Source organism: Ursus maritimus, unplaced genomic scaffold (genome assembly GCF_017311325.1).
Source record: "Ursus maritimus isolate PB19 unplaced genomic scaffold, ASM1731132v1 scaffold_11, whole genome shotgun sequence".
NCBI lineage: Eukaryota > Metazoa > Chordata > Mammalia > Carnivora > Ursidae > Ursus > Ursus maritimus.
In genome coordinates, this window is record NW_024423453.1 from 31,220,100 (window position 1) to 31,231,745 (window position 11,646).

Here is an 11,646-nt window from a genome sequence, read left to right on the forward strand (position 1 = left end):
ATGACTCTCAGGAGCCAGGGATCATTAGGACCATCCTAGAGGTTGCCTACCACCGCGCGCGACCAAACTGCGATCACTCCAGGATCTAGCCCTGGCTCACGGAAAATAGGTAGGGCCTGCGTGGTTCCTAAGTTGATTTAAAGAGCACAAAGCTGTGGACACCGCCGAGATAAAACAGGTGCTGCCACCAGGAGAAATGTTCCCAAGCATCTCCTTATCTCTCCGCACCATTTGCACTTCTGTGTGGGCCACCCAGAACTCCTGCTGGGCACAGCCGGAAGGGGACGGTCGGTTCTGGAAATCAGCACACCCTGCTTGAAGCGTGGCTCCAATGTCTTCCGGCGCTGGGTCTCGAACCGCGCATTACTTACAGGTAGCAGGGAGTCGTTGAGTCACCCACCCCACAAAGATGAATCGAGTGGTTTCTACTTGCCAGGCTCTAGAAATTCAGTGGTAAAGAAAAGGAAGTCCCTGCTCAAGCCTGCGCTGTAGTGATTATTTTCTCTTTGGGCCTGACATGGTTTCTCTATTAGTGTTCCGGAAAAGGAGTCAGACTTGATCGCACGCTGACTGCTCCGTCGTGACGGCCCCGGGAGGAATATCTGAAAAGGTATTACTCATAGCAGGAGGGCTGCTCCTTTCTAACTCCCTCAGCTTCTTTAAGTCTTTGCTCACCTATGATAAGGCTTGTCCTGACCGTCCTATTTCATGACATGGACGGACCCCTCCACACCCACTCCCAATTCCCCCTGGCCTTCTCCTGCTTTCTTTTGGTCCACATCACGTATTATCTTCCAACCTCATTTACTTACTACCTTTGCTCCCTAGTGTCCCTCACCCCTGTTTGAATCTAAGTCCCACAGGCGTGGGGATCTTTATTTTCTCTCTGCTGTATCCCCAAAGCCTAGAACTGTGCTGGGCACCTAGTTGGTGCTCAATAAACATTTGTTGAACAAATGAATGGAGTCCCTCCAGGTCAGGCTTCCTTTCTAGGCCCCACTTTGTAGTTTGGGAAATTTTTCATAAAGGAAGAGAGATGCAGAGGGAGCCAACGATGCTCTTAGCGGCCACTGTTGGCTCCAAGGAAGGAAATTAAATGTAATCTGTTTGTGGGGCTAAGAGATGAGATGCGATGAGTCAGTGCCAAGTTGGCCGATGATGGATCTGTGGCCGTCACTTTCTCTGGCTCACTCTTCCAGGCTGTCCATAGCCCCAGCTGTCTGCTGTTCACTCTGGCTCGGTGAGTGCGCACACGGGCAGAGCGGGCGGAGGAATGAGAGCCTGGGGCTGCCTGGTGATTTGGAGTGACTTGTGTCTAATTGGAACCGAATCGGCACCCCTGACCGTTTATCCCCCAAGGAATGGGGAACTGTTGTACTCCCCAGTCAGTTCAGAAAGTTAGTGCTGCGATTCTTCCAGGCCTTACAGATAATAGGAAGTGATTATGGGAAGTGAAGCTACTTTGGCTGACCTCCCCTTTTTAGTTTAACTTTGTTATCGCTTCTGTCTTACTTGCTTTGCTCCTCATTGCATGATAGGCTTGAATTAAGAATGATCCTTTGGCTAAACCCTTAACATTTTGATGGGAGGGGAGAAGTTTTACTTCAGCTTTGAACTAAGTTCACAGACACACGTCCAGAGGGGGATGGGAAACAGATCTCTGCTTCTCTCCTGTGGCTGCTTTAATCTACATGGAGCCCACCTCGGAAGGAAGGAAGGACTTATCTGTCATTGCTCCCCATCTCCTCTCTTGTCCACCTGCCCTCGAAGTTTCATGTCTGCTTCTTCCTTCTCTGGCCTCGGTTGTCATTGTTTATTTCAGCTCATCTGGTTTTCCCTTGGAAGTGGTGTCAAGTCACAGCAGATCATCCAGGAAAGAAGGAAAGGGACTTCGAGGTCCAGACTTGCTGCCTGTGGAATTAACACACCTTAGCAGAAGTCTATGTGTTTCTTTTCCTTCTTTAGAAATCCCCCCCCTTTTCCTTTTTTCCTTATAGAACAGGGCAGGCTCCAGAAATGAGGCAGACATGAGTCCACCCACCAGAAGAGGGTGAAAATGGAGAAAGGCCCTTCCTGTCATATAAATTTGAATGGAAATAAAATCTATAACTCTGGTGGGTAGGAGTTCTCTTCAGGGGGCCAGAAGTGCTAGGAGAAGATATTAATTATGATACATAATCATATCTTTAATCTAAGAGTCTGTAAAATCTAGTGCCCTGGAGGCTCACTTAATATTAGTTTCAATTTTTAAATGGATATTTATTTTTATACTTTAAGATGAAATATGTCCGTTAATACACATGGAATAATTGAATTACCATAAACTGAAGAAAAGCACAGAAGTAGAGAGAGTACAAAATTAAAATCATATGTATTATCCATCACTTGAAGACAACTAATATTAACATTTTGTCCTACTTCCCTGCAGTCTTTTTTTAAATGATCGTAACTATCATGATTACGTAACTGTAACTATATAGTTCCTATTATTCTGTATCCTCGTGTCTTCTCATAGCATGAGACATTTTCCCTTTTTTTTTTTTTTTAACAAACTCCCCATGAACATTTTTCTCAAGGGCTGCAAAATAGTCCAGGAATCCTATGGGGCGTAGTTTCCTGACCCAATCAGCAGATCTAAACTAGGAATGAGCATATTCTTTCTATAAAGGACCAGCCAATAAATGTTTTTGGCTTTGTGAGACATTGATTTCTTTCACAGCACTCAGCATTACCAGAGTGGTGCAAGCAGCCAGGAACACTATGTCAACCAATAAATGTGGCCGTGTTCCACTAGGACCGTATTTATAAAAACAAGCCATAGGTCCCGTGGGCCCCACAGGCCAGAGTTCGTGGACCCTCTTCCAAGCTATTATGTCGTGTTCATTTTTGCTATTTTAGATTCTGTGATGATCACGGCGCTTCCTCCACTAGGACCACTTCCTTAGAAAACTCTAATAGTAAGACTGAAGTGAAGACCAAAGTCTTTGAAAAATGTTAAGGCTCTCCATGTTGCCAGATTTCTCCCTCCAAGGACACAGCCGTCAGCGATGTGGGATACTGCCAATCTTACCCCATTTTTTTTCAGTATTTATTTTACTCATTTCATTCAATGTCATGTTTAGAAGATAAATTGCTAAGTGGGAAAAAGCAGGCTAAAAATAAAGTGTGAGGAAAAATGTGAAATTTACAGTGAATAAAGAAATCTGTCATTTTGATGGGCAAAAATATGAAATGTCAGGATTGTTTTAAACTGCGTTGCCTGGAGGCTGGGTGATCTCCCAGCTTTGCTGTTCTGCTGCATTTCCTGTTTTGTGACATGTCTGCTTCTGTCTTTGCTCCCTTGGACTCCGACGCATTCGCCTCTCCCCCTAACTGTGTTGAGTAAGTTTCACGGGAGACCTCTAGAACTACCTGATGACATCTTAAGAGGAATGTTTAAATACATTTTGAAGTATGATTAACAACGGCGTTTTAAGTGGTCATTGTCAGTTTTTTGTTTGTTCCGTTGTTCTTTTAGAACCGTGAGTCAAGGGAATGCAGGGGCCGATCAGCCTCTATTCAGAGCAATCCGTAATCACACAGCCATGTAAAGCGGCTTTATCTTTTTAAGTTTCTCTCTTCATCACTCACTTCCTGTGGCAGCTGTAACAAGTGAGCACAAGCTTAGTGGCTTAAAACAACAGAAACTGATTCTATCCCAGTTCCGGAGGCCGGAAGTCCGAAATCCATACCACCAGGTGGAAATCAAGGGGCTGCCGGGCCACTTTCTCTCTGGAGGCCTTCTGGAGCCCGTTCCAGCTTCTGGTGGCTCTTGGTGTTCCTTGGCTGTGGCCACATCACTCCGATCCTGAAGATCGGCAGCTTTGACTCTCTCTCTCCGCTCCGTCTTCCTATCACCCTCTCCTTTGTGAATGTCAAATCTCCCTCTGCCTCCTCTTCTAAGGACACTCAGGACTGTACGGAGGGACTCCCGGGTCATCCAGGTCACCCTCCCCATCCCGAGATCCTTAACTGAATCACATCTGGGAAGCCCCTTTTTTTGACTAAGGTGACATGTTCAGGTTGCAGGGGTTGAGTCCCAGTATCTTTGGAGGGAGGCATTTCCCAGCCAGCACAATCTCCCACTTACCCTCCTCTTCTTGCCCTTTGCGTAGTTAAGCACTTCCACACATTTCATGCATTTTCTTCCCATTTACCTTCCAAACATGGATTTATATATTTATAGCCTCAAGGAATGTGTCATGTGGTTGTGTTTTTATCTTTTAATATTTAAAAAAGAAATGGTATTGTGCCATAAAAACCTTGCTGTTTCTTCTTTTCCCTTCAACATTATATTTTTGAGGTCTCTCTGAGATGTGACTGTAGCTCTCATTCTTGTTTGGCTGGTGCATTTTTCTTTTTTCTTTTCTTTTCTTTTTCATTTAACATTTTTTTCTTAGCCAAACGCACATCCCTCTACCTGTGGACACATGGATGATCTCTGATTCCAGTTCAGCTATAAATTTTATATCATTACCTTGTTTGGTTTCACAAACATATGCTTGACTTTTATAATAATATGAGCCAATGATCACCGAGTGCTTACAACATGCTGGGCATTGCACAAAGCACATTTTAAACCTTGTCCATTTAACATGTCCAACAGTACTGTTAGCTTTGTCACTATCACTTTTAAACTTAACAGGGACCTGAGCGACAGAACAGCCAAGCAACTGGCCCAAGGTCATAGAGCCAAGTCAGTGGGAATACAGTGTGAAAAAAGCAGCCCCTATTCCCGAGGAATTCCAGGTCAGATGAGGGAGGACTATACACCCTGAAAGTCCATGGCAGTGTGGGTACACACACACACACACACACACACACACACACGCACACACACGAGATTTCTCAGATGGGGCCGAGCCCATGAACCCGCTCGCCTCATGGCAGGCACCATCTGGCTGGAGGTCTGGGATTCCCATTCGTTCTGGCTCTTTCGGCCTCTCTGCCTTGACTCTCTATTCTTTTCTCTGAACCTAAAGCATCAGAACAATTGCCAAGCTCTACACATTGTAACCCCTAAACAGCTCTCAAAGTCATTGCTTAATTTTCCCTGGTGAGTATTTCTTTTCTTTATGGTTTTAAACATATAATAAATGTTTATTCAGTGCCTATTCTGTCCAGACGTTGTTCTAAAGCCACAAACATTAAGTCAAGGTTTTGCTCAACTCAGTGAGGTGGGTATTATTATTTCCCCTATTCTCAGGATAAAGAAACAAAAGTACAGAGAGGTTAAGTAAGTTGCCTGAGGTCACAGAGTTGGGGTTTAATCCTGGCAGTCTGTAGATAATGAAGCTTTCAACTGCTATGTATACTGCCTTCCTCCCCCTGCTGCTCTCTTTATTTTTCTCCTTATTCCTTCCCTTTTTCCCTTCCTTCCTTTCCATTAGCAGCTTTCTGTGTTAGACCAAGGATATACCAGTGAATAAAGCAGTGCCCTCGGGCACACACAGTGGGGAGGATGCCCATAAACAAACCAGCCAGCAAACAAACAAAACTGACATTTATGATTAATTAAGGAGCCTTCTGGGTGCTGTGACTTGTTCTTCCTTAAACCAATCTTAGCATTTTAAAATGAACTCCATTGTAGAACCCACCTACATTCTTTTTGGAACTCTTCTGGATGTATTTGCATACAAATCTTACCTGTCTTCACATGGGTCAAATTCCAAGAAGTGTTGATTTTTTTTTTCTTTTACGCTCAATACTACGGGCACAGTGAATGTACCAAATAAGTACAAGCTGGATCAATGGATTGATGGAGTAGCTTCGGTCAGTGCAAACCCTGCTTGGTGGTGGCTGGTTACCCTTAGGTTCTCAGGTCAGGGCCAGGGCCTGGCGCATGGCTGAGTCAGCATCGGGCTCATTGATCTGGGGGAGGCAGGGGCCTGCATCCTCACAGTCCAGCAAGAATCTACGGATACGTCGGAGCAGGGCAAAGAATTCATGACCAGATTTACGTAAGGAAGAAAGGCCTATCTGACATGCTGTTCGCTGTTCTGGATACTCTCACTTGTTGGGCTTCGTTTAGGATTTTAGGAGTTCTTTAGCCCGTAAAGTGGGTTTGCCTGAGCTCTGGGAGAATCTGTAATAAGCAGCACACATTTGTTTGAATCCTGCCACGCTGGCCAGGGCTAAAAAATTATAGTAATTAGTATCATGGCAATAAATGAGTTTCTAAACCCTCTTTTTTTTTTTTTTAAGATTTATTTATTTATTTATTTATTTGAGAGAGAGAGCGCACACAGAGAGAAAGGGAGAGGGAGAAGCAGACTCCCCACTGAGCAGGGAGCCTGATGCTGGACTCGATCCGAGGAACCTGGGATCATGACCCGAGTTGAAGGCAGATGCTTAACTGACTGAGCCACCCAGGCGCCCCAGTAAGCCCTCTTAATGCCAGAAAAATAAAGTCAAAACGAAGTTCTCCGTGTGTGTAGTACTGCCTTCTAAAATAGGGGGAAATTGCTCAAAAGGCATCAGTGTGCAATGGATGAGAGGCAGACCAAGAGATGTCATTTGAATTTAAAAACGTATGTTTGTGTCTTTGAAGTCTGGAAGCCAGGCCTGCTTGAGCCTTGTAGCTGCTCTCTTCTGTGTAGCTGCCGTCCCCCATGTCGCTGTTTGGGGTAGCTGGCATTGCCTGAGGCCTTGGAGGTATGGCCAGTCCTGGTCTGCTTCCATCGTAAGGAAGATTCTCCGCAGGCAAGTTCTGGAAAACTTCAACTTCCTCCTTCTAGTAAACAGTTTATGATTCTGTGCTCTGATGTACATACGAGACAATCCGTGTGTCAGTTGACAAGGAAAAAAGCTTATCGAGAATGTTTATATCTCCATATGACATTGACCTGGGTCCAGAAAATAATAAATCTTCCAGGAAGAAGAGAATGCTTTCTACTTCAAAGGAAGTCATCACACCTCTGAGTGCCTCCACCTCAGCCTGGGAAACTCTTGCAGTCTCTAAAAGTGCGCTTGTCCTGGCCTAAGGCCAGAGACCTGGGTGTCAGGGTTCCTGAACACCAGAAAGGATGACTCATCCGTTCTCCTCTTTTTTCCACTCTCAGCCTCTGACTGATACTTATAAGATAGCCGATTATGCCCATAAAGATCTCAGCTGGTGAGGGACCTCAGAATTCCATGGGGTTCCAAATGGAGTTTACATTTCATTCACAAAGCATCGTTCATCATTCATTAACATATACGTAAAGCTAGCAAGGTCATGTGACATTACGATTCTTTGTTTTTCCTCCTAGATTCCAAGGACTGCTTACTCATCTTGGGCTTCCTTGTCCAGGACGGAGCCTGGCAGAAGACATGCCTTCAGAGGCTGTTTGTTTAATGAGTAAATCAATAAGGAATGCTTTGTTTAATAAATGGAAATGTCTTTGATATATTTGTTGATTATAAAAAGTCTGAAATGTCATTGTAAAACAAACAAAAAAACAACAACTCATAAGTATATAGAAATCTCTAACACAGTAGCTTCTTCCAGAGATAACTACTAGTAGGTTTGAGGTCTATATCCACAGGGCATGCCTCACAGAAAGAAACAAGAAAGGAAGGAAGAAAGAAAGAATGTGATTTTTTTTTTCTGTAACATCTTTTTTATTCAATATATGATGTATTGGGCATATTTTCAAGTCAGTACATAGGGAATTTGTGAAAAGGAAAAAAAAGCTTATAGAAAATATTTATACTGCCATGTGACATTGACCTAACTGTGGCTAGAAAATGACAAATCTTCCAGGAAGATTTTCTTAGTACCTTAGTAAAACTTGGTATGTGTAGAGCATAATGAAATTAACAAAGTAACTCCTGTTGGACTCTAGATTGTTTCCAGTTCTTACAATGATAAATAATATTGTAATGAACGCCCTTGTTAACAGACACATTCTTTCACACTTGTCTGGCTATCTTCTTAGAATAAACTCTAGAAATAGAGTTGTGAGGTCAAGGGTAAATATTCAAATTTTTTATATTTTCAGATCACCCTCTAGATAACCTGAAATTTTAACTAATTTTATTTTTAACAAATCAAAAATTAATACATGGCTATTAATAATAAGTAATAAGTTTACTGAAATAATAATTTTAATTCAGTTAAAGATTTCTGTCAAGGTATCCTCATTAATGCTGGACATTTTCAGTGTTAAGACTTTGCCATGATGATGGGTTCCATTGCTTTGCTTTATACCCCCATCGTTGTTTGTGAGACTAAACATATCTTCATGTTAGTCTTCAGCACTGTCTTCTTCCTTGACTTTCTTGTTTTGTCTTTCATACATTTAAAGTTTCTAGATTGTTTCTTAAAAAGATTTTGACATCATATTTTTGCCTAAGGAGCTCAAGGCTGACTGAGTTTTTATTAGTCGTAAGAGGTCTCTGTGAGATAGATTTGATTTTCCAGGATGGGGCTGCTTGTAGCAGCGAAGTAGACTGAGGCATCATGGTGGGGGTGGAGTATTGTTAGCGTCTTTCCGAGGGTTGAGATATAAATCTATGCATGTCACAGTATTCACATTTTGATCCAGTAATTCCAAATTCTAGCAAATTTAAGGAAAAAGGAAAAGAGACAAGTATTGATATTCGAGGATGTTCATCCTCTGTCATTTATTTAAAAATGCATGATTTGAAAATTTGGTACATGTTATTGCCATGACTTTAGTAATGTGACTGGCAAAGGTTAAGAGGCATATAGAATCCAATCATATTAGTTAAGTAACAGTAAGAATTGTGGCCTAGACGGAGAAGAAGAATGGACACGTAATACAAGGTGATGAACGGAGTGAGAAGTTGAATCCTGTCAAGTGGGCAAGAGATAGAGAAATCTAGAAAAGAGGTGCACATTTCCCTCTATGCAAAGCAGGAGGCAGTACTAAGAACAGTGTGAGCAGAACGCAGGGCTGTAGACTGCACAGGAGAGAGTCCCCGTTGCGACACTGACTATGAATGGAGCTGGTACAGTCATCAGAGACACTGGTGAGTTTGCCAACATATCTCCAGCCCTAGATCGGGCATCCTTGCCCGAACTTTCTGGCCAATGAGTGATCTCTACTTGCCGATGTTGTCCTCCGCTTTCTCCTGTCGTGGTAACTCCAGCAGAGTCTGCCTTGAGGTTTACCAAATTTAAGTCATTCATCATATCTGTCAGTTTTGGATCTGTTACAATTAATGTATTCATACCCCAAACACCCATTCTAGATTCCACCTCATATTCCTGTTCTCCACCTACTGTCTCTCTACTTCTGAAAGGTAATCCTTTAAATAAGTACAAGATTCCATTCGTTAGCACCTGCTGTATAACAAACTATCCCGAAACTTAGCAGCTTACGTTAATATTATTTTGCTCACAAGTCTACAATTTGGCAAGGTTGGCAAGACAGCTCATCTCCCCTGCTGGGCAGCTTGAAGACTGTGAGCTGGATTCCTCTGAAATCTTCCTCACTTTGATGTCTGGTGCCTGGGCTGGGAAGATAAGAACAGCTGGGACTGAGGTCATTTGGGGTTCCCTGGGAATTGGCCTCTATCCCCAGATCATCTCTCCATGTGATGGCTGCAAGATAGCCCACTTTCATATAGATCAGCTTGGGCTTCCAAGTCGCATGTTCCTAAAGAGAAAGCCCGGCAGAAGCTGTATTGTCTTTTATGATCTCATCTTGGAAGTCTTGTCACACCACTTCCAATGCATCCAATCAGTGGAAGTGTTTTCAGAGGTCCCAGAGAGTCAAATATCCCATTGTGAATAGCACCGTGGGGTGGGAGACAGTGTTGTGGCTGTCTTTGGAAAATACACTCTTTTACAAAAGTCAAGATAGGTTCATGGACTATGTATGCCAAAGAGTGAAACACGTTAGAAGGACTTTCTTCCCCTAAAAAATGTAGTAGTACTTTGACCACTGCACTTTGAAACGCGGTCTTCTTAGATTGCCGCCAAAGAGCAGATGAAGTGGGAATGGTCGCTAAGGGAGGTTTTAAGCAGAGGGCTTTATGGGGACTTTTCTCAACCCTGAATGTTTGAGAAAGACTTTGCTGTGCACTACCATCAAATCAGTCTGTTAGCAGCTTGTCATCAGGTTGTTGAGTCTCAGGCACCTTTGCCTTTCTTGTCTTTCTTTTGGGCTTGTCTGGATGGTCAGTACTGTCCTTAGAAAGCAGAGGAAGCTGAAGGCCATCCATTCCTAAACCGCAAGGGCGGGGAAAGGACGCTGCTCCATGTGGGGACAGGTTGACCAATAGAATACGGCAAAAGTGACACACATGTCTGTTCCAGGGGTAGCTCTTACTGGCTTAAGAGCTTCTGTTCCTGCCTCCTCGAAGCCAGCCACCATGTCAGTGCAACTAGCCCACGACTAGTAATCCGTGAGAAGACCTGGCTGTGTGGAGAGGCCCTGGACGAGGAGACATAGTGTAGCGCCAGAGGGCAAGGTGCATAGAGGCACCAGGAAGTGAGGGAAGGAAGCATCTGGAAGTGGAGACTCTAGCCCTAGCCACTCCAGGAAACCACGCATGGATCAGAGACAAAGCCCCCAGCTGAGCCTTTCCTGAAGTCCTGTCCTACAAAATCCTGAGTAAAATAAAAGGAATGTTTTTAAGAGTGCTGACTTTTGAGGAAGTTTATTATACAATAGACACCTGGGGCATTGTCCCACTCCATTGTTGATACCATAGGGAATTTCAGTTCTAGGTTTTATTTGAAACTTCTTAAAAATGAGCACTTTTTAAAGACAGAAATTTTTACTGGTTTACTGACCTTTTTATTCTGAGATAATTGTAGACTCACATGTGATTATAGAGATAGATTCTGTGTATCCTTTGCCCAGTTTTTCTCAATGATAACATCTTGCAAAACTATAGTACAATATATAACCAGGAAACTGGCATTGATACAGTCAAGATACGGAACAATTCCATCACCATTAGGATCACGTGCGCTGCCTTTTTACAGCTGTACCCACTTCTGCTCCCATCTCCTCATTAATCCCTGGAAACCACTCACCTCTGACCCATGTTTATAATTTTGTCGTTTCCAGAATGTTATGTAAATGGAATCCTTCAAGATATAACCTGATGGGATTGGCTTCTTTCACTCAACATCATTCTCTGGAGATTCATCCAGGCCGTTGTATGTCTCAATTGCTCATTCGTGTTTGCAGCTCACTGGTGTTCGTGGTGTGCGTACGCCATGGGTGGTTTAGCCGTTCACGTACTGAAGGGCCACTAGGCTGTTCCAGTTTTTGGCTATCATGAAAGCAGCTTCTGTGAACATTTATGTATAGGTTTTTGTGCGAACATAGTCTTTATTTCTCTGGGATACGTGTCAGGAATGTAATTCCTGGTTCATAGGATAGCTCCATGTTTAAGTTTTTAAGAAACTGTCACACTGTTTTTCAGAGTGGCTGTGTCATTCCACATTCCCACCAACAATGTGTGAATGACTCAGTTTCTCTACATCCTCACCATCATGTTTTGTACTGTTATTTTTTTTTAATTTTTAGTCGTTCTCATAGGTATGGAGGAGTACCCCACTGCGGTTTTAATTTACATTTCCTTAATGGTTCATGATGTTGAACATCTTTTCATGTGCTTATCTGCCATCTGTCTATCTTCTTC

General features: G+C 43.2%; 1 long non-coding RNA gene across 1 annotated transcript; it reads left to right on the top strand.

Annotated features, from left to right (window-relative positions):
• The first annotated feature begins 475 nt into the window (after window positions 1–475).
• LOC103657975 lies at window positions 476–7,425 on the top strand. Its single transcript, XR_567001.2, has 2 exons — window positions 476–610; window positions 7,290–7,425. It is a non-coding gene; the product is annotated as an uncharacterized LOC103657975 (long non-coding RNA).
• The last annotated feature ends 4,221 nt before the right edge of the window (window positions 7,426–11,646 follow it).